The sequence below is a fragment of the Ornithodoros turicata genome, chromosome 8 (genome assembly GCF_037126465.1).
Source record: "Ornithodoros turicata isolate Travis chromosome 8, ASM3712646v1, whole genome shotgun sequence".
Taxonomy (NCBI): Eukaryota; Metazoa; Arthropoda; class Arachnida; order Ixodida; family Argasidae; genus Ornithodoros; species Ornithodoros turicata.
In genome coordinates, this window is record NC_088208.1 from 2,176,486 (window position 1) to 2,195,682 (window position 19,197).

Consider the following 19,197-nt stretch of genomic DNA (forward strand, 5'->3'; position numbering starts at 1 on the left):
GCAGCTGGGCATCTATATGCTAGAAGAGGCAGCAGCGCACTGCTGTGTAAATGTAGAATCACTGCTTAATTTCTATCCCCTGGCGTCATATGCACTATCTGGCAATACTTACGTTCCTGGGTGTTGTGTTGTCATCCTTTATCTTTATTAGGATTCAACTAGATTACATTTAGATTGCACTGTTACATCTTCTAAAGCCGCCGCCATTCTTTAAGTTCCTCTCTCTCTCTCTAGGAATGCTCCTCTCTTGGATTATGCAATAGGCTAGAGGCGCTAGTGGTTACTTCACAATACTACAACTCCCTTCCTTCTTTAATGTATGCTTTTCTAGCTATTCATAGCGAGGAGGAGCTTTAACGGTTCTTCCTGACCGTGTTACATAGCTGGTGCTCTTATTATTTTGGGACAACAGGCTGTCCTCCTCATTAGGGTGTAGGATGGGTTGACGACATACAGCAGGTTCCTGTGGGACTACAGTTTCGTCACACCACACATTAAAGTCCTGCTGGTCATCATCTTGTTGGCCCAAACCATTGCTGTCGCATTGTGCATGACGCAGATGTTTCACATTTCTTATCAATGTCTCCTGACCGTCGAGGCTTCTTAGACGAAAAGAGAATGTGCTTATTTCTTCTTCCACTCTGTATTTCTTTTTTCCGTCTGGATGGCGTTGTGTGGTACTTCGATGATATCATTGTGCATGGAACTAATGACGACGAGCTCACACAAAGGCTAAAGAATGTCTTTGCTCGTTTTCAAGAATATGGTGTGAAACTGAACAAAAGAAAATGCTTGTTTGAAGTACCCAGCGTAAACATCTTGGGACATGTTGTCTCAAAAGATGGCATTAAGCCAGACCCGCAGAAGATACAAGCCATAGTGGACGCTCCCCAGCCTAAGAATGTTGATGAGCTGAGATCGTTTCTGGGAACGTGCAACTTTGTGAGAAAATTTGTTCCTGGTTATGCTATGTTAGCCGAGCCACTGCATAACTTGACAAAGAAGTCAGTGCCGTGGGAGTGGACTGAAACCGTTGACCAGGCATTCGAACATTTGAAACTCAAGCTAGCAGAGCAACCTTGTTTGGCTTTCTACGACTTGGAGGCCGAAACTGAAGTAATCGCTGACGCGAGCCCTGTTGGAATAGGTGGAATCCTCATGCAACGTCAGAAGGATGGTTCTATGAAACCAATTGCATACGCCAGCAGGTCACTGACGGACACGGAAAGGAGGTATTCCCAAATTGAAAGAGAAGCCCTTGGATGTGTGTGGGCTATAGAGCATATTCTCTATCTCCTGGCTCACTGCCTCTTTCAGAGCATAAGGAATTCTTCTCAGACGCTGTGCAACGGGTGCAACTGTCTTGTCTACAGTAACCACATGGTGGTAGTTCGTTATGGTGCCAAGGCCTTGGAAAAGGTTCTCGTTGTATTGAACCAACTTTTTGAATAGGTTGCACCCTTGTACTTTCAGATGTGTGAACTGTGTGTGCCTTAACTGCTTGAACTGTGCTGGGTTTCAGCAAAATGCCCAGTTCAAATGAAGACTTGCTTCCGAACAAGAACTCTCCGCACTCCTTAATGACGTAAATCTTGTGGACTTCTGTCTTGCCTTTCCATGTTATACGAGACATGAAATATCCTGTGCATTGTAGAGGCTTCTCCTGTCCGTAGGCGTAAAACTTCATTTTTGTGTCGAACAGTTCTTTGTGGTTCTTGTACAACCGACGAAACAGTTTCTCTGCCATCAAGTTGTGCTTCGTTCCAGTATCTATGACGACCTTTACTGGCTTACTAAAAGAAGCCCTTGGATGTGTGTGGGCTATAGAGCATTTTCACATCTATCTGTGGGGACGATCGTTTATCCTAACTACAGATCACAAGCCCCTGATCTAGATGCTGAACTCTGAAAAAGCAGTGAACCTTCCACCAAGGGTACGTCGATTGAGTTGGCGACTTCTGCCGTACTCGTACAAGAAGACAGTTTCGTCAGCAGGATGGTTCTATGAAACCAATTGCATACGCCAGCAAGTCACTGACGGACACGGAAAGGAGGTATTCCCAAATTGCAAGAGAAGCCCTTGGATGTGTGTGGGCTATAGAGCATTTTCTTTGTCACTAGTTCACACATTCTGGCCAAATGTCCAATATCATTGCACTTATGGCATTTCAGTGACTTTGCACCACATTCATCGTCAGTATGATTTACTCCACCGCTGCGGTAGCAGTTAGCAGTTGTAGCTGCGGTAGCAGTTGTGGCTCTGTTCTTTCTTCTTCTTGTGACCGTTTTCGTACCGTTTCTTGTGCGTTTTGACGTGCTGCACCGGTGTTTCATGGGTCAGTGTCTTGCTGTCAACAACGGCTGTTTCATGGCGTTGGGCGATTTCAAGTGCACTCTTTAGAGTTAAATCTTCTGCAGTAAGGAGCCTGTCCTGAAGCGCCTTGGACGACCATTTCTCCACAAGTTGATCTCTTATCATTTCGTCTTCAAGCGAACCGAAATTACAAGATTTTGCCAGTTCTCGAAGTGCGTTTACAAATGCACTTACAGGCTCATCCGGTCGCTGTTCTCGGTTTCTAAACTTGTGTCGCTCAAGAACGATGTTCTTTTTCGGCGTGTAGTATTCGTCCAGTGCCTTTTTGGTTTCCTTGTACTTCGTCCTTTCTCCAGGAATGTTCGACAGGATTCTTCTGACTTCTGGTCCAATGCAGTGAAGCAGCGTCGCCCTCCTTACTTTGTCGTCGGCCTTGATTAGACCACTGGCTATCTCATAGTTTTCGTATCCTTCCATCCACAGCTTGTATTCGGTATATAGATCAGCTGCATTGACGTTCATGCATGACGGTGGTGGCAAATTCGGAACAGGAGCAGCAACTGCTGCTGTACCAGCGGCCGGAGGTGTCATGTCGTCTTCTGTCAAACCAACGCGGTCGAATACGCAACAACGACGAAATATCTTCCTGAAGGGGCTAGCACCTCACCATGTTCAGCGGAGTCGGATTCTCGGTTTGAGCTTAATCGTCGTCGCCAGTTGTTGTATTGTCATCCTTTATCTTTATTAGGATTCAACAAGATTACATTTAGATTGCACTGTTACATCTTCTAAAGCCGCCGCCATTCTTTAAGTTCCCCTCTCTCTCTCTAGGAATGCTCCTCTCTTGGATTATGCAATAGGCTAGAGGCGCTAGTGGTTACTTCACAACACTACACTGGGCATTCCCAATTTTCGTTCTTTTTTGTTCGAGAAAGGTGACTGCTCGTGGCAAGCTGGTTGCCTGTTCCACTCACTCAGATTTTTCTCCCTTGCAGTGTTTGAAAGAGAGGGCATTTCTGGCCACATTCCTGGGCATTTCCAATTTTTGTTCTTGTTTCTTCGAGAAGGTGAGTGCTCGTGGCAAGCTGGTTGCCTGTTCCGCTAACCCACATTCTCCCCATTGAAGTGTTTGAAAGAGGGTGCATTTCTTGCCACATTTCTGGGCATTTCCAATTTTTGTTGTTGTTTCTTCGAGAAGGTGAGTGCTCGTGGCAAGCTGGTTGCCTGTTCCGCTAACCCACATTTTCCCCATTGCAGTGTTTGAAAGAGAGTGCATTTCTGCCCACATTCCTGGCCATTTCCAATTTTTGTTGTTGTTTCTTCGAGAAGGTGAGTGCTCGTGGCAAGCTGGTTGCCTGTTCCGCCAACGCACATTTTCCCCATTGCAGTGCTTGAAAGAAAGGGCATTTCTGGCCACATTCCTGCGCATTCCCATTTTTCGTTCTTTTTTGTTCTCGAAAGGTGACTGCTCGTGGCAAGCTGGTTACCTGTTCCACTCACCCACATTTTTCTCCCTTGCAGTGTTTGAAAGAGAGGGCATTTCTGGCCACATTCCTGGGCATTCCCATTTTTCCTTGTTTTTTGTCCTAGAAAGGTGACTGCTCCTGGCAAGCTGGTTACCTGTTCCACTCACCCACATTTTTCTCCCTTCCAGTGTTTGAAAGAGCTGAAATTTCTGGCCACATTTCTGGGCATTTCCAATTTTTGTTGTTGTTTCTTCCAGAAGGTGAGTGCTCGTGGCAAGCTGGTTGCCTGTTCTGCTAATTTTACCCATTGCAGTGTTTGAAAGAGAGTACATTTCTGGCCACATTCCTGGCCATTTCCAATTTTTGTTGTTGTTTCTTCGAGAAGGTGAGTGCTCGTGGCAAGCTGCTTGCCTGTTCTGGTAACCCACATTTTCCCCATTGCAGTGTTTGAAAGAGAGTGCATTTCTGGCCACATTCCTGGGCATTTCCAATTTTTGTTGTTTTTTTCTTCGAGAAGGTGAGTGCTCGTGGCAAGCTGGTTGCCTGTTCTGGTAACCCACATTTTCCCCATTGCAGTGTTTGAAAGAAAGGGCATTTCTGGCCACATTCCTGGGCATTCCCATTTTTCGTTCTCGAAAGGTGACTGCTCGTGGCAAGCTGGTTACCTGTTTCACTCACCCACATTTTTCTCCCTTGCAGTGTTTGAAAGAGAGGGCATTTCTGGCCACATTCCTGGGCATTCCCATTTTTCCTTCTTTTTTGTTCTCGAAAGGTGACTGCTCCTGGCAAGCTGGTTACCTGTTCCACTCACCCACATTTTTCTCCCTTGCAGTGTTTGAAAGAGAGGGCATTTCTGGCCACATTCCTGGGCATTCGCATTTTTCCTTCTTTTTTGTTCTAGAAAGGTGACTGCTCCTGGCAAGCTGGTTACCTGTTCCACTCACCCACATTTTTCTCCCTTCCAGTGTTTGAAAGAGAGGAAATTTCTGGCCACATTAGTTGGCATTCCCATTTTTCGTTCTTTTTTGTTCTAGAAAGGTTTTTCAAAAGAAGGTCACCTTTCTAGAACAAAAAAGAACGAAAAATGGGAATGCCAACTAATGTGGCCAGAAATTTCCTCTCTTTCAAACACTGGAAGGGAGAAAAATGTGGGTGAGTGGAACAGGTAACCAGCTTGCCAGGAGCAGTCACCTTTCTAGAACAAAAAAGAAGGAAAAATGCGAATGAAAAATGCTCGTGGCAAGCTGGTTACCTGCTCCACTCAACCCACATTTTTCTCCCTTGCAGTGTTTTAAAGAGAGGGCATTTCTGGTCACATTCCTGGGCATTCCCATTTTTCGTTCTTTTTTGTTCTTGAAAGGTGACTGCTCGTGGCAAGCTGGTTGCCTGTTCCACTCACTCACATTTTTCTCCCTTGCAGTGTTTGAAAGAGAGGGCATTTCTGGTCACATTCCTGGGCATTCCCATTTTTCGTTCTTTTTTGTTCTCGAAAGGTGACTGTTCGTGGCAAGCTAGTTACTTGTTCCACTCACCCACATTTTTCTCCCTTGCAGTGTTTGAAAGAGAGGGCATTTCTGGTCACATTCCTGGGCATTCCCATTTTTCGTTCTTTTTTGTGCTCGAAAGGTGACTATTCGTGGCAAGCTAGTTACTTGTTCCACTCACCCACATTTTTCTCCCTTGTAGTGTTTGAAAGAGAGGGCATTTCTGGCCACATTCCTGGACATTCCCATTCTTCGTTCTTTTTTGTTCTCGTAAGGTGACTGCTCGTGGCAAGCTGGTTGCCTGTTCCACTCACTCACATTTTTCTCCCTTGCAGTGTTTGAAAGAGATGGCATTTCTGGTCACATTCCTGGGCATTCCCATTTTTTCGTTCTTTTTTGTTCTCGAAAGGTGACTGTTCGTGGCAAGCTAGTTACCTGTTTCACTCACCCACATTTTTGTCCCTTGTAGTGTTTGAAAGAGAGGGCATTTCTGGTCACATTCCTGGGCATTCCCATTCTTCGTTCTTTTTTGTTCTCGAAAGGTGACTGCTCGTGGCAAGCTGGTTGCCTGTTCCACTCACTCACATTTTTCTCCCTTGCAGTGTTTGAAAGAGATGGCATTTCTGGTCACATTCCTGGGCATTCCCATTTTTTCGTTCTTTATTGTTCTCGAAAGGTGGCTGTTCGTGGCAAGCTAGTTACCTGTTTCACTCACCCACATTTTTGTCCCTTGTAGTGTTTGAAAGAGAGGGCATTTCTGGTCACATTCCTGGGCATTCCCATTCTTCGTTCTTTTTTGTTCTCGAAAGGTGACTGCTCGTGGCAAGCTGGTTGCCTGTTCCACTCACTCACATTCTTCTCCCTTGCAGTGTTTGAAAGAGATGGCATTTCTGTCCACATTCCTGGGCATTCCCATTTTTCGTTCTTTTTTGTTCTTGAAAGGTGACTGGTCGTGGCAAGCTGGCTGCCTGTTCCACTCACTCACAATTTTCTCCCTTGCAGTGTTTGAAAGAGAGGGCATTTCTGGTCACATTCCTGGGCATTCCCATTATTCGTTCTTTTTTGTTCTCGAAAGGTGACTGTTCGTGGCAAGCTAGTTAACTGTTCCACTCACCCACATTTTTCTCCCTTGTAGTGTTTGAAAGAGAGGGCATTTCTGGCCACATTCCTGGACATTCCCATTCTTCGTTCTTTTTTGTTCTCGAAAGGTGACTGCTCGTGGCAAGCTGGTTGCCTGTTCCACTCACTCACATTTTTCTCCCTTGCAGTGTTTGAAAGAGATGGCATTTCTGGTCACATTCCTGGGCATTCCCATTTCTCGTTCATTTTTGTTCTCGAAAGGTGACTGCTCGTGGCAAGCTGGTTGCCTGTTCCACTCACTCACATTTTTCTCCATTGCAGTGTTTGAAAGAGATGGCATTTCTGGTCACATTCCTGGGCATTCCCATTTTTTCGTTCTTTTTTGTTCTCGAAAGGTGACTGTTCGTGGCAAGCTAGTTACCTGTTTCACTCACCCACATTTTTCTCCCTTGCAGTGTTTGAAAGAGATGGCATTTCTGGTCACATTCCTGGGCATTCCCATTTTTTCGTTCTTTTTTGTTCTCGAAAGGTGACTGTTCGTGGCAAGCTAGTTACCTGTTTCACTCACCCACATTTTTGTCCCTTGTAGTGTTTGAAAGAGAGGGCATTTCTGGTCACATTCCTGGGCATTCCCATTCTTCGTTCTTTTTTGTTCTCGAAAGGTGACTGCTCGTGGCAAGCTGGTTGCCTGTTCCACTCACTCACATTTTTCTCCCTTGCAGTGTTTGAAAGAGATGGCATTTCTGTCCACATTCCTGGGCATTCCAATTTTTCGTTCTTTTTTGTTCTTGAAAGGTGACTGGTCGTGGCAAGCTGGCTGCCTGTTCCACTCACTCACAATTTTCTCCCTTGCAGTGTTTGAAAGAGAGGGCATTTCTGGTCACATTCCTGGGCATTCCCATTTCTCGTTCATTTTTGTTCTCGAAAGGTGACTGCTCGTGGCAAGCTGGTTGCCTGTTCCACTCACTCACATTTTTCTCCATTGCAGTGTTTGAAAGAGATGGCATTTCTGGTCACATTCCTGGGCATTCCCATTTCTCGTTCATTTTTGTTCTCGAAAGGTGACTGCTCGTGGCAAGCTGGTTGCCTGTTCCACTCACTCACATTTTTCTCCATTGCAGTGTTTGAAAGAGATGGCATTTCTGGTCACATTCCTGGGCATTCCCATTTTTTCGTTCTTTTTTGTTCTCGAAAGGTGACTGTTCGTGGCAAGCTAGTTACCTGTTTCACTCACCCATATTTTTGTCCCTTGTAGTGTTTGAAAGAGAGGGCATTTCTGGTCACATTCCTGGGCATTCCCATTCTTCGTTCTTTTTTGTTCTCGAAAGGTGACTGCTCGTGGCAAGCTGGTTGCCTGTTCCACTCACTCACATTTTTCTCCCTTGCAGTGTTTGAAAGAGATGGCATTTCTGGTCACATTCCTGGGCATTCCCATTTCTCGTTCATTTTTGTTCTCGAAAGGTGACTGCTCGTGGCAAGCTGGTTGCCTGTTCCACTCACTCACATTTTTCTCCATTGCAGTGTTTGAAAGAGAGGGCATTTCTGGCCACATTCCTGGACATTGCCATTTTTCGTTCTTTTTTGTTCTCGAAAGGGGACTGCTCGTGCAAAGCTGGTTACCTTTTCCACTCACCCACATTTTTCTTCCTTGCAGTGTTTGAAAGAGAGGGCATTTCTGGCCACATTCCTGGGCATTCCCATTCTTCGTTCTTTTTTGTTCTCGAAAGGTGACTGCTCGTGGCAAGCTGGTTGCCTGTTCCACTCACTCACATTTTTCTCCCTTGCAGTGTTTGAAAGAGATGGCATTTCTTGCCACATTCCTGGGCATTCCCATTTTACTTTCTTTTTTGTTCTCGAAAGGTGACTGGTCGTGGCAAGCTGGCTGCCTGTTCCACTCACTCACATTTTTCTCCCTTGCAGTGTTTGAAAGAGAGGGCATTTCTGGCCACATTCCTGGGCATTCCCATTTTTCGTTCTTTTTCGTTCTAGAAAGGTGAGTGCACGTGGCAAGCTGGTTACCTGTTCCTCTCACCCACGTTTTTCTCCCTTGCTGTTTTGAAAGAGAGGGCATTTCTGGTCACATTCCTGGGCATTCCAATTTTTCGTTCTTTTTTGTTCTCGAAAGGTGACTGTTCGTGGCAAGCTAGTTACCTGTTCCACTCACCCACATTTTTCTCCCTTGTAGTGTTTGAAAGAGAGGGCATTTCTGGCCACATTCCTGGGCATTCCCATTTTTCCTTCTTTTTTGTTCTCGAAAGGTGACTGCTCGTGGCAAGCTGGTTACCTGTTCCACTCACCCACATTTTTCTTCCTTGCAGTGTTTCAAAGAGAGGGCATTTCTGGCCACATTCCTGGACATTGCCATTTCTCGTTCTTTTTTGTTCTCGAAAGGTGACTGCGCGTGGCAAGCTGGTTGCCTGTTCCACTCACTCACATTTTTCTCCCTTGCAGTGTTTGAAAGAGAGGGCATTTCTGGCCACATTCCTGGACATTGCCATTTTTCGTTCTTTTTTGTTCTCGAAAGGGGACTGCTCGTGCAAAGCTGGTTACCTTTTCCACTCACCCACATTTTTCTTCCTTGCAGTGTTTGAAAGAGAGGGCATTTCTGGTCACATTCCTGGGCATTCCCATTTTTCGTTCTTTTTTGTTCTCGAAAGGTGACTGTTCGTGGCAAGCTAGTTACCTGTTCCACTCACCCACATTTTTCTCCCTTGTAATGTTTGAAAGAGAGGGCATTTCTGGCCACATTCCTGGGCATTCCCATTCTTCGTTCTTTTTGTTCTCGAAAGGTGACTGCTCGTGGCAAGCTGGTTGCCTGTTCCACTCACTCACATTTTTCTCCCTTGCAGTGTTTGAAAGAGATGGCATTTCTGGCCACATTCCTGGGCATTCCCATTTTTTCGTTCTTTTTTTTCTCGAAAGGTGACTGTTCGTGGCAAGCTAGTTACCTGTTTCACTCACCCACATTTTTCTCCCTTGTAGTGTTTGAAAGAGAGGGCATTTCTGGCCACATTCCTGGGCATTCCCATTCTTCGTTCTTTTTTGTTCTCGAAAGGTGACTGCTCGTGGCAAGCTGGTTGCCTGTTCCACTCACTCACAATTTTCTCCCTTGCAGTGTTTGAAAGAGAGGGCATTTCTGGTCACATTCCTGGGCATTCCCATTATTCGTTCTTTTTTGTTCTCGAAAGGTGACTGTTCGTGGCAAGCTAGTTAACTGTTCCACTCACCCACATTTTTCTCCCTTGTAGTGTTTGAAAGAGAGGGCATTTCTGGTCACATTCCTGGACATTCCCATTCTTCGTTCTTTTTTGTTCTCGAAAGGTGACTGCTCGTGGCAAGCTGGTTGCCTGTTCCACTCACTCACATTTTTCTCCATTGCAGTGTTTGAAAGAGATGGCATTTCTGGTCACATTCCTGGGCATTCCCATTTTTTCGTTCTTTTTTGTTCTCGAAAGGTGACTGTTCGTGGCAAGCTAGTTACCTGTTTCACTCACCCACATTTTTCTCCCTTGCAGTGTTTGAAAGAGATGGCATTTCTGGTCACATTCCTGGGCATTCCCATTTTTTCGTTCTTTTTTGTTCTCGAAAGGTGACTGTTCGTGGCAAGCTAGTTACCTGTTTCACTCACCCACATTTTTGTCCCTTGTAGTGTTTGAAAGAGAGGGCATTTCTGGTCACATTCCTGGGCATTCCCATTCTTCGTTCTTTTTTGTTCTCGAAAGGTGACTGCTCGTGGCAAGCTGGTTGCCTGTTCCACTCACTCACATTTTTCTCCCTTGCAGTGTTTGAAAGAGATGGCATTTCTGTCCACATTCCTGGGCATTCCAATTTTTCGTTCTTTTTTGTTCTTGAAAGGTGACTGGTCGTGGCAAGCTGGCTGCCTGTTCCACTCACTCACATTTTTCTCCCTTGCAGTGTTTGAAAGAGATGGCATTTCTGTCCACATTCCTGGGCATTCAAATTTTTCGTTCTTTTTTGTTCTTGAAAGGTGACTGGTCGTGGCAAGCTGGCTGCCTGTTCCACTCACTCACAATTTTCTCCCTTGCAGTGTTTGAAAGAGAGGGCATTTCTGGTCACATTCCTGGGCATTCCCATTATTCGTTCTTTTTTGTTCTCGAAAGGTGACTGTTCGTGGCAAGCTAGTTAACTGTTCCACTCACCCACATTTTTCTCCCTTGTAGTGTTTGAAAGAGAGGGCATTTCTGGCCACATTCCTGGACATTCCCATTCTTCGTTCTTTTTTGTTCTCGAAAGGTGACTGCTCGTGGCAAGCTGGTTGCCTGTTCCACTCACTCACATTTTTCTCCCTTGCAGTGTTTGAAAGAGATGGCATTTTTGGTCACATTCCTGGGCATTCCCATTTTTTCGTTCTTTTTTGTTCTCGAAAGGTGACTGTTCGTGGCAAGCTAGTTACCTGTTTCACTCACCCACATTTTTCTCCCTTGCAGTCTTTCAAAGAGATGGCCTTCTGGTCACATTCCTGGGCATTCCCATTTTTTCGTTCTTTTTTGTTCTCGAAAGGTGACTGTTCGTGGCAAGCTAGTTACCTGTTTCACTCACCCACATTTTTGTCCCTTGTAGTGTTTGAAAGAGAGGGCATTTCTGGTCACATTCCTGGGCATTCCCATTCTTCGTTCTTTTTTGTTCTCGAAAGGTGACTGCTCGTGGCAAGCTGGTTGCCTGTTCCACTCACTCACATTTTTCTCCCTTGCAGTGTTTGAAAGAGATGGCATTTCTGTCCACATTCCTGGGCATTCCAATTTTTCGTTCTTTTTTGTTCTTGAAAGGTGACTGGTCGTGGCAAGCTGGCTGCCTGTTCCACTCACTCACAATTTTCTCCCTTGCAGTGTTTGAAAGAGAGGGCATTTCTGGTCACATTCCTGGGCATTCCCATTTCGCGTTCATTTTTGTTCTCGAAAGGTGACTGCTCGTGGCAAGCTGGTTGCCTGTTCCACTCACTCACATTTTTCTCCATTGCAGTGTTTGAAAGAGATGGCATTTCTGGTCACATTCCTGGGCATTCCCATTTCTCGTTCATTTTTGTTCTCGAAAGGTGACTGCTCGTGGCAAGCTGGTTGCCTGTTCCACTCACTCACATTTTTCTCCATTGCAGTGTTTGAAAGAGATGGCATTTCTGGTCACATTCCTGGGCATTCCCATTTTTTCGTTCTTTTTTGTTCTCGAAAGGTGACTGTTCGTGGCAAGCTAGTTACCTGTTTCACTCACCCACATTTTTGTCCCTTGTAGTGTTTGAAAGATGAAAGGGACTGTTCGTGGCAAGCTAGTTACCTGTTTCACTCACCCACATTTTTGTCCCTTGTAGTGTTTGAAAGAGAGGGCATTTCTGGTCACATTCCTGGGCATTCCCATTCTTCGTTCTTTTTTGTTCTCGAAAGGTGACTGCTCGTGGCAAGCTGGTTGCCTGTTCCACTCACTCACATTTTTCTCCCTTGCAGTGTTTGAAAGAGATGGCATTTCTGGTCACATTCCTGGGCATTCCCATTTTTTCGTTCTTTTTTGTTCTCGAAAGGTGACTGTTCGTGGCAAGCTAGTTACCTGTTTCACTCACCCACATTTTTGTCCCTTGTAGTGTTTGAAAGAGATGGCATTTCTGTCCACATTCCTGGGCATTCCCATTTTTCGTTCTTTTTTGTTCTTGAAAGGTGACTGGTCGTGGCAAGCTGGCTGCCTGTTCCACTCACTCACAATTTTCTCCCTTGCAATGTTTGAAAGAGAGGGCATTTCTGGTCACATTCCTGGGCATTCCCATTATTCGTTCTTTTTTGTTCTCGAAAGGTGACTGTTCGTGGCAAGCTAGTTAACTGTTCCACTCACCCACATTTTTCTCCCTTGTAGTGTTTGAAAGAGAGGGCATTTCTGGCCACATTCCTGGACATTCCCATTCTTCGTTCTTTTTTGTTCTCGAAAGGTGACTGCTCGTGGCAAGCTGGTTGCCTGTTCCACTCACTCACATTTTTCTCCCTTGCAGTGTTTGAAAGAGATGGCATTTCTGGTCACATTCCTGGGCATTCCCATTTCTCGTTCATTTTTGTTCTCGAAAGGTGACTGCTCGTGGCAAGCTGGTTGCCTGTTCCACTCACTCACATTTTTCTCCATTGCAGTGTTTGAAAGAGATGGCATTTCTGGTCACATTCCTGTGCATTCCCATTTTTTCGTTCTTTTTTGTTCTCGAAAGGTGACTGTTCGTGGCAAGCTAGTTACCTGTTTCACTCACCCACATTTTTCTCCCTTGCAGTGTTTGAAAGAGATGGCATTTCTGGTCACATTCCTGGGCATTCCCATTTTTTCGTTCTTTTTTGTTCTCGAAAGGTGACTGTTCGTGGCAAGCTAGTTACCTGTTTCACTCACCCACATTTTTGTCCCTTGTAGTGTTTGAAAGAGAGGGCATTTCTGGTCACATTCCTGGGCATTCCCATTCTTCGTTCTTTTTTGTTCTCGAAAGGTGACTGCTCGTGGCAAGCTGGTTGCCTGTTCCACTCACTCACATTTTTCTCCCTTGCAGTGTTTGAAAGAGATGGCATTTCTGTCCACATTCCTGGGCATTCCAATTTTTCGTTCTTTTTTGTTCTTGAAAGGTGACTGGTCGTGGCAAGCTGGCTGCCTGTTCCACTCACTCACAATTTTCTCCCTTGCAGTGTTTGAAAGAGAGGGCATTTCTGGTCACATTCCTTGGCATTCCCATTTCGCGTTCATTTTTGTTCTCGAAAGGTGACTGCTCGTGGCAAGCTGGTTGCCTGTTCCACTCACTCACATTTTTCTCCATTGCAGTGTTTGAAAGAGATGGCATTTCTGGTCACATTCCTGGGCATTCCCATTTCTCGTTCATTTTTGTTCTCGAAAGGTGACTGCTCGTGGCAAGCTGGTTGCCTGTTCCACTCACTCACATTTTTCTCCATTGCAGTGTTTGAAAGAGATGGCATTTCTGGTCACATTCCTGGGCATTCCCATTTTTTCGTTCTTTTTTGTTCTCGAAAGGTGACTGTTCGTGGCAAGCTAGTTACCTGTTTCACTCACCCATATTTTTGTCCCTTGTAGTGTTTGAAAGAGAGGGCATTTCTGGTCACATTCCTGGGCATTCCCATTCTTCGTTCTTTTTTGTTCTCGAAAGGTGACTGCTCGTGGCAAGCTGGTTGCCTGTTCCACTCACTCACATTTTTCTACCTTGCAGTGTTTGAAAGAGATGGCATTTCTGGTCACATTCCTGGGCATTCCCATTTTTTCGTTCTTTTTTGTTCTCGAAAGGTGACTGTTCGTGGCAAGCTAGTTACCTGTTTCACTCACCCACATTTTTGTCCCTTGTAGTGTTTGAAAGAGAGGGCATTTCTGGTCACATTCCTGGGCATTCCCATTCTTCGTTCTTTTTTGTTCTCGAAAGGTGACTGCTCGTGGCAAGCTGGTTGCCTGTTCCACTCACTCACATTTTTCTCCCTTGCAGTGTTTGAAAGAGATGGCATTTCTGTCCACATTCCTGGGCATTCCCATTTTTCGTTCTTTTTTGTTCTTGAAAGGTGACTGGTCGTGGCAAGCTGGCTGCCTGTTCCACTCACTCACAATTTTCTCCCTTGCAGTGTTTGAAAGAGAGGGCATTTCTGGTCACATTCCTGGGCATTCCCATTATTCGTTCTTTTTTGTTCTCGAAAGGTGACTGTTCGTGGCAAGCTAGTTAACTGTTCCACTCACCCACATTTTTCTCCCTTGTAGTGTTTGAAAGAGAGGGCATTTCTGGCCACATTCCTGGACATTCCCATTCTTCGTTCTTTTTTGTTCTCGAAAGGTGACTGCTCGTGGCAAGCTGGTTGCCTGTTCCACTCACTCACATTTTTCTCCCTTGCAGTGTTTGAAAGAGATGGCATTTCTGGTCATATTCCTGGGCATTCCCATTTCTCGTTCATTTTTGTTCTCGAAAGGTGACTGCTCGTGGCAAGCTGGTTGCCTGTTCCACTCACTCACATTTTTCTCCATTGCAGTGTTTGAAAGAGAGGGCATTTCTGGCCACATTCCTGGACATTGCCATTTTTCGTTCTTTTTTGTTCTCGAAAGGGGACTGCTCGTGCAAAGCTGGTTACCTTTTCCACTCACCCACATTTTTCTTCCTTGCAGTGTTTGAAAGAGAGGGCATTTCTGGCCACATTCCTGGGCATTCCCATTCTTCGTTCTTTTTTGTTCTCGAAAGGTGACTGCTCGTGGCAAGCTGGTTGCCTGTTCCACTCACTCACATTTTTCTCCCTTGCAGTGTTTGAAAGAGATGGCATTTCTGGCCACATTCCTGGGCATTCCCATTTTACTTTCTTTTTTGTTCTCGAAAGGTGACTGGTCGTGGCAAGCTGGCTGCCTGTTCCACTCACTCACATTTTTCTCCCTTGCAGTGTTTGAAAGAGAGGGCATTTCTGGCCACATTCCTGGGCATTCCCATTTTTCGTTCTTTTTCGTTCTAGAAAGGTGAGTGCTCGTGGCAAGCTGGTTACCTGTTCCTCTCACCCACGTTTTTCTCCCTTGCTGTTTTGAAAGAGAGGGCATTTCTGGTCACATTCCTGGGCATTCCAATTTTTCGTTCTTTTTTGTTCTCGAAAGGTGACTGTTCGTGGCAAGCTAGTTACCTGTTCCACTCACCCACATTTTTCTCCCTTGTAGTGTTTGAAAGAGAGGGCATTTCTGGCCACATTCCTGGGCATTCCCATTTTTCCTTCTTTTTTGTTCTCGAAAGGTGACTGCTCGTGGCAAGCTGGTTACCTGTTCCACTCACCCACATTTTTCTTCCTTGCAGTGTTTCAAAGAGAGGGCATTTCTGGCCACATTCCTGGACATTGCCATTTCTCGTTCTTTTTTGTTCTCGAAAGGTGACTGCGCGTGGCAAGCTGGTTGCCTGTTCCACTCACTCACATTTTTCTCCCTTGCAGTGTTTGAAAGAGAGGGCATTTCTGGCCACATTCCTGGACATTGCCATTTTTCGTTCTTTTTTGTTCTCGAAAGGGGACTGCTCGTGCAAAGCTGGTTACCTTTTCCACTCACCCACATTTTTCTTCCTTGCAGTGTTTGAAAGAGAGGGCATTTCTGGTCACATTCCTGGGCATTCCCATTTTTCGTTCTTTTTTGTTCTCGAAAGGTGACTGTTCGTGGCAAGCTAGTTACCTGTTCCACTCACCCACATTTTTCTCCCTTGTAATGTTTGAAAGAGAGGGCATTTCTGGCCACATTCCTGGGCATTCCCATTCTTCGTTCTTTTTGTTCTCGAAAGGTGACTGCTCGTGGCAAGCTGGTTGCCTGTTCCACTCACTCACATTTTTCTCCCTTGCAGTGTTTGAAAGAGATGGCATTTCTGGCCACATTCCTGGGCATTCCCATTTTTTCGTTCTTTTTTGTTCTCGAAAGGTGACTGTTCGTGGCAAGCTAGTTACCTGTTTCACTCACCCACATTTTTCTTCCTTGCAGTGTTTCAAAAAGAGGGCATTTCTGGCCACATTCCTGGACATTGCCATTTTTCGTTCTTTTTTGTTCTCGAAAGGGGACTGCTCGTGCAAAGCTGGTTACCTGTTCCACTCACCCAGATTTTTCTCCCTTGTAGTGTTTGAAAGAGAGGGCATTTCTGGCCACATTCCTGGGCATTCCCATTCTTCGTTCTTTTTTGTTCTCGAAAGGTGACTGCTCGTGGCAAGCTGGTTGCCTCTTCCACTCACTCACATTTTTCTCCCTTGCAGTGTTTGAAAGAGATGGCATTTCTGGCCACATTCCTGGGCATTCCCATTTTTCGTTCTTTTTTGTTCTTGAAAGGTGACTGGTCGTGGCAAGCTGGCTGCCTGTTCCACTCACTCACATTTTTCTCCCTTGTAGTGTTTGAAAGAGATGGCATTTCTGGCCACATTCCTGGGCATTCCCATTTTTCGTTGTTTTTTGTTCTCGAAAGATGACTGCTCGGGGCAAGCTGGTTACCTGTTCCACTCACCCACATTTTTCTCCCTTGCAATGTTTGAGAGAGAGGGCATTCCTGGCCACATTTCTGGGCATTCCCATTTTTCGTTCTTTTTTGTTCTCGAAAGGTGACTGCTCGTGGCAAGCTGGTTACCTGTTCCACTCACCCACATTTTTCTTCCTTGCAGTGTTTCAAAAAGAGGGCATTTCTGGCCACATTCCTGGACATTGCCATTTTTCGTTCTTTTTTGTTCTCGAAAGGGGACTGCTCGTGCAAAGCTGGTTACCTGTTCCACTCACCCAGATTTTTCTCCCTTGTAGTGTTTGAAAGAGAGGGCATTTCTGGCCACATTCCTGGGCATTCCCATTTTTCCTTCTTTCTTGTTCTCGAAAGGTGACTGCTCGTGGCAAGCTGGTTACCTGTTCCACTCACCCACATTTTTCTTCCTTGCAGTGTTTCAAAGAGAGGGCATTTCTGGCCACATTCCTGGACATTGCCATTTCTCGTTCTTTTTTGTTTTCGAAAGGTGACTGCTCGTGGCAAGCTGATTGCCTGTTCCACTCACTCACATTTTTCTCCCTTGCAGTGTTTGAAAGAGACGGCATTTCTGGCCACATTCCTGGACATTGCCATTTTTCGTTCTTTTTTGTTCTCGAAAGGGGACTGCTCGTGCAAAGCTGGTTACCTTTTCCACTCACCCACATTTTTCTTCCTTGCAGTGTTTGAAAGAGAGGGCATTTCTGGTCACATTCCTGGGCATTCCCATTTTTCGTTCTTTTTTGTTCTCGAAAGGTGACTGTTCGTGGCAAGCTGGTTGCCTGTTCCACTCACCCACATTTTTCTCCCTTGCAGTGTTTGAAAGAGATGGCATTTCTGGCCACATTCCTGGGCATTCCCATTTTACTTTCTTTTTTGTTCTCGAAAGGTGACTTGTCGTGGCAAGCTGGCTGCCTGTTCCACTCACTCACATTTTTCTCCCTTGCAGTGTTTGAAAGAGAGGGAATTTCTGGCCACATTCCTGGGCATTCCCATTTTTCGTTCTTTTTTGTTCACGAAAGGTGACTGCTCGTGGCAAGCTGGTTACCTGTTCCACTCACCCACATTTTTCTCCCTTGCAGTGTTTGAAAGAGAGGGCATTTCTGGCAACATTCCTGGGCATTCCCATTTTTCGTTCTTTTTCGTTCTAGAAAGGTGAGTGCTCGTGGCAAGCTGGTTACCTGTTCCTCTCACCCACGTTTTTCTCCCTTGCTGTTTTGAAAGAGAGGGCATTTCTGGTCACATTCCTGGGCATTCCCATTTTTCGTTCTTTTTTGTTCTCGAAAGGTGACTGTTCGTGGCAAGCTAGTTACCTGTTTCACTTACCCACATTTTTCTCCCTTGTAGTGTTTGAAAGAGAGGGCATTTCTGGCCACATTCCTGGGCATTCCCATTCTTCGTTCTTTTTTGTTCTCGAAACGTGACTGCTCGTGGCAAGCTGGTTACCTGTTCCACTCACCCACATTTTTCTTCCTTGCAGTGTTTCAAAGAGAGGGCATTTCTGGCCACATTCCTGGACATTGCCATTTCTCGTTCTTTTTTGTTCTCGAAAGGTGACTGCTCGTGGCAAGCTGGTTGCCTGTTCCACTCACTCACATTTTTCTCCCTTGCAGTGTTTGAAAGAGAGGGCATTTCTGGCCACATTCCTGGACATTGCCATTTTTCGTTCTTTTTTGTTCTCGAAAGGGGACTGCTCGTGCAAAGCTGGTTACCTTTTCCACTCACCCACATTTTTCTTCCTTGCAGTGTTTGAAAGAGAGGGCATTTCTGGTCACATTCCTGGGCATTCCCATTTTTCGTTCTGTTTTGTTCTCGAAAGGTGACTGTTCGTGGCAAGCTAGTTACCAGTTCCACTCACCCACATTTTTCTCCCTTGTAGTGTTTGAAAGAGAGGGCATTTCTGGCCACATTCCTGGGCATTCCCATTCTTCGTACTTTTTTGTTCTCGAAAGGTGACTGCTCGTGGCAAGCTGGTTGCCTGTTCCACTCACTCACATTTTTCTCCCTTGCAGTGTTTGAAAGAGATGGCATTTCTGGCCACATTCCTGGGCATTCCCATTTTTCGTTCTTTTTTGTTCTCCAAAGGTGACTGTTCGTGGCAAGCTAGTTACCTGTTCCACTCACCCACATTTTTCTCCCTTGTAGTGTTTGAAAGAGAGGGCATTTCTGGCCACATTCCTGGGCATTCCCATTCTTCGTTCTTTTTTGTTCTCGAAAGGTGACTGCTTGTGGCAAGCTGGTTGCCTGTTCCACTCACTCACATTTTTCTCCCTTGCAGTGTTTGAAAGAGATGGCATTTCTGGCCACATTCCTGGGCATTCCCATTTTTCGTTCTTTTTTGTTCTCGAAAGGTGACTGTTCGTGGCAAGCTAGTTACCTGTTCCACTCACCCACATTTTTCTCCCTTGTAGTGTTTGAAAGAGAGGGCATTTCTGGCCACATTCCTGGACATTCCCATTCTTCGTTCTTTTTTGTTCTCGAAAGGTGACTGCTCGTGGCAAGCTGGTTGCCTGTTCCACTCACTCACATTTTTCTCCCTTGCAGTGTTTGAAAGAGATGGCATTTCTGGCCACATTCCTGGGCATTCCCATTCTTCGTTCTTTTTTGTTCTTGAAAGGTGACTGGTCGTGGCAAGCTGGCTGCCTGTTCCACTCACTCACATTTTTCTCCCTTGCAGTGTTTGAAAGAGAGGGCATTTCTGGCCACATTCCTGGGCATTCCCATTTTTCCTTCTTTTTTGTTCTCGAAAGGTGACTGCTCGTGGCAAGCTAGTTACCTGTTCCACTCACCCACATTTTTCTTCCTTGCAGTGTTTCTAAGAGAGGGCATTTCTGGCCACATTCCTGGACATTGCCATTTCTCGTTCTTTTTTGTTCTCGAAAGGTGACT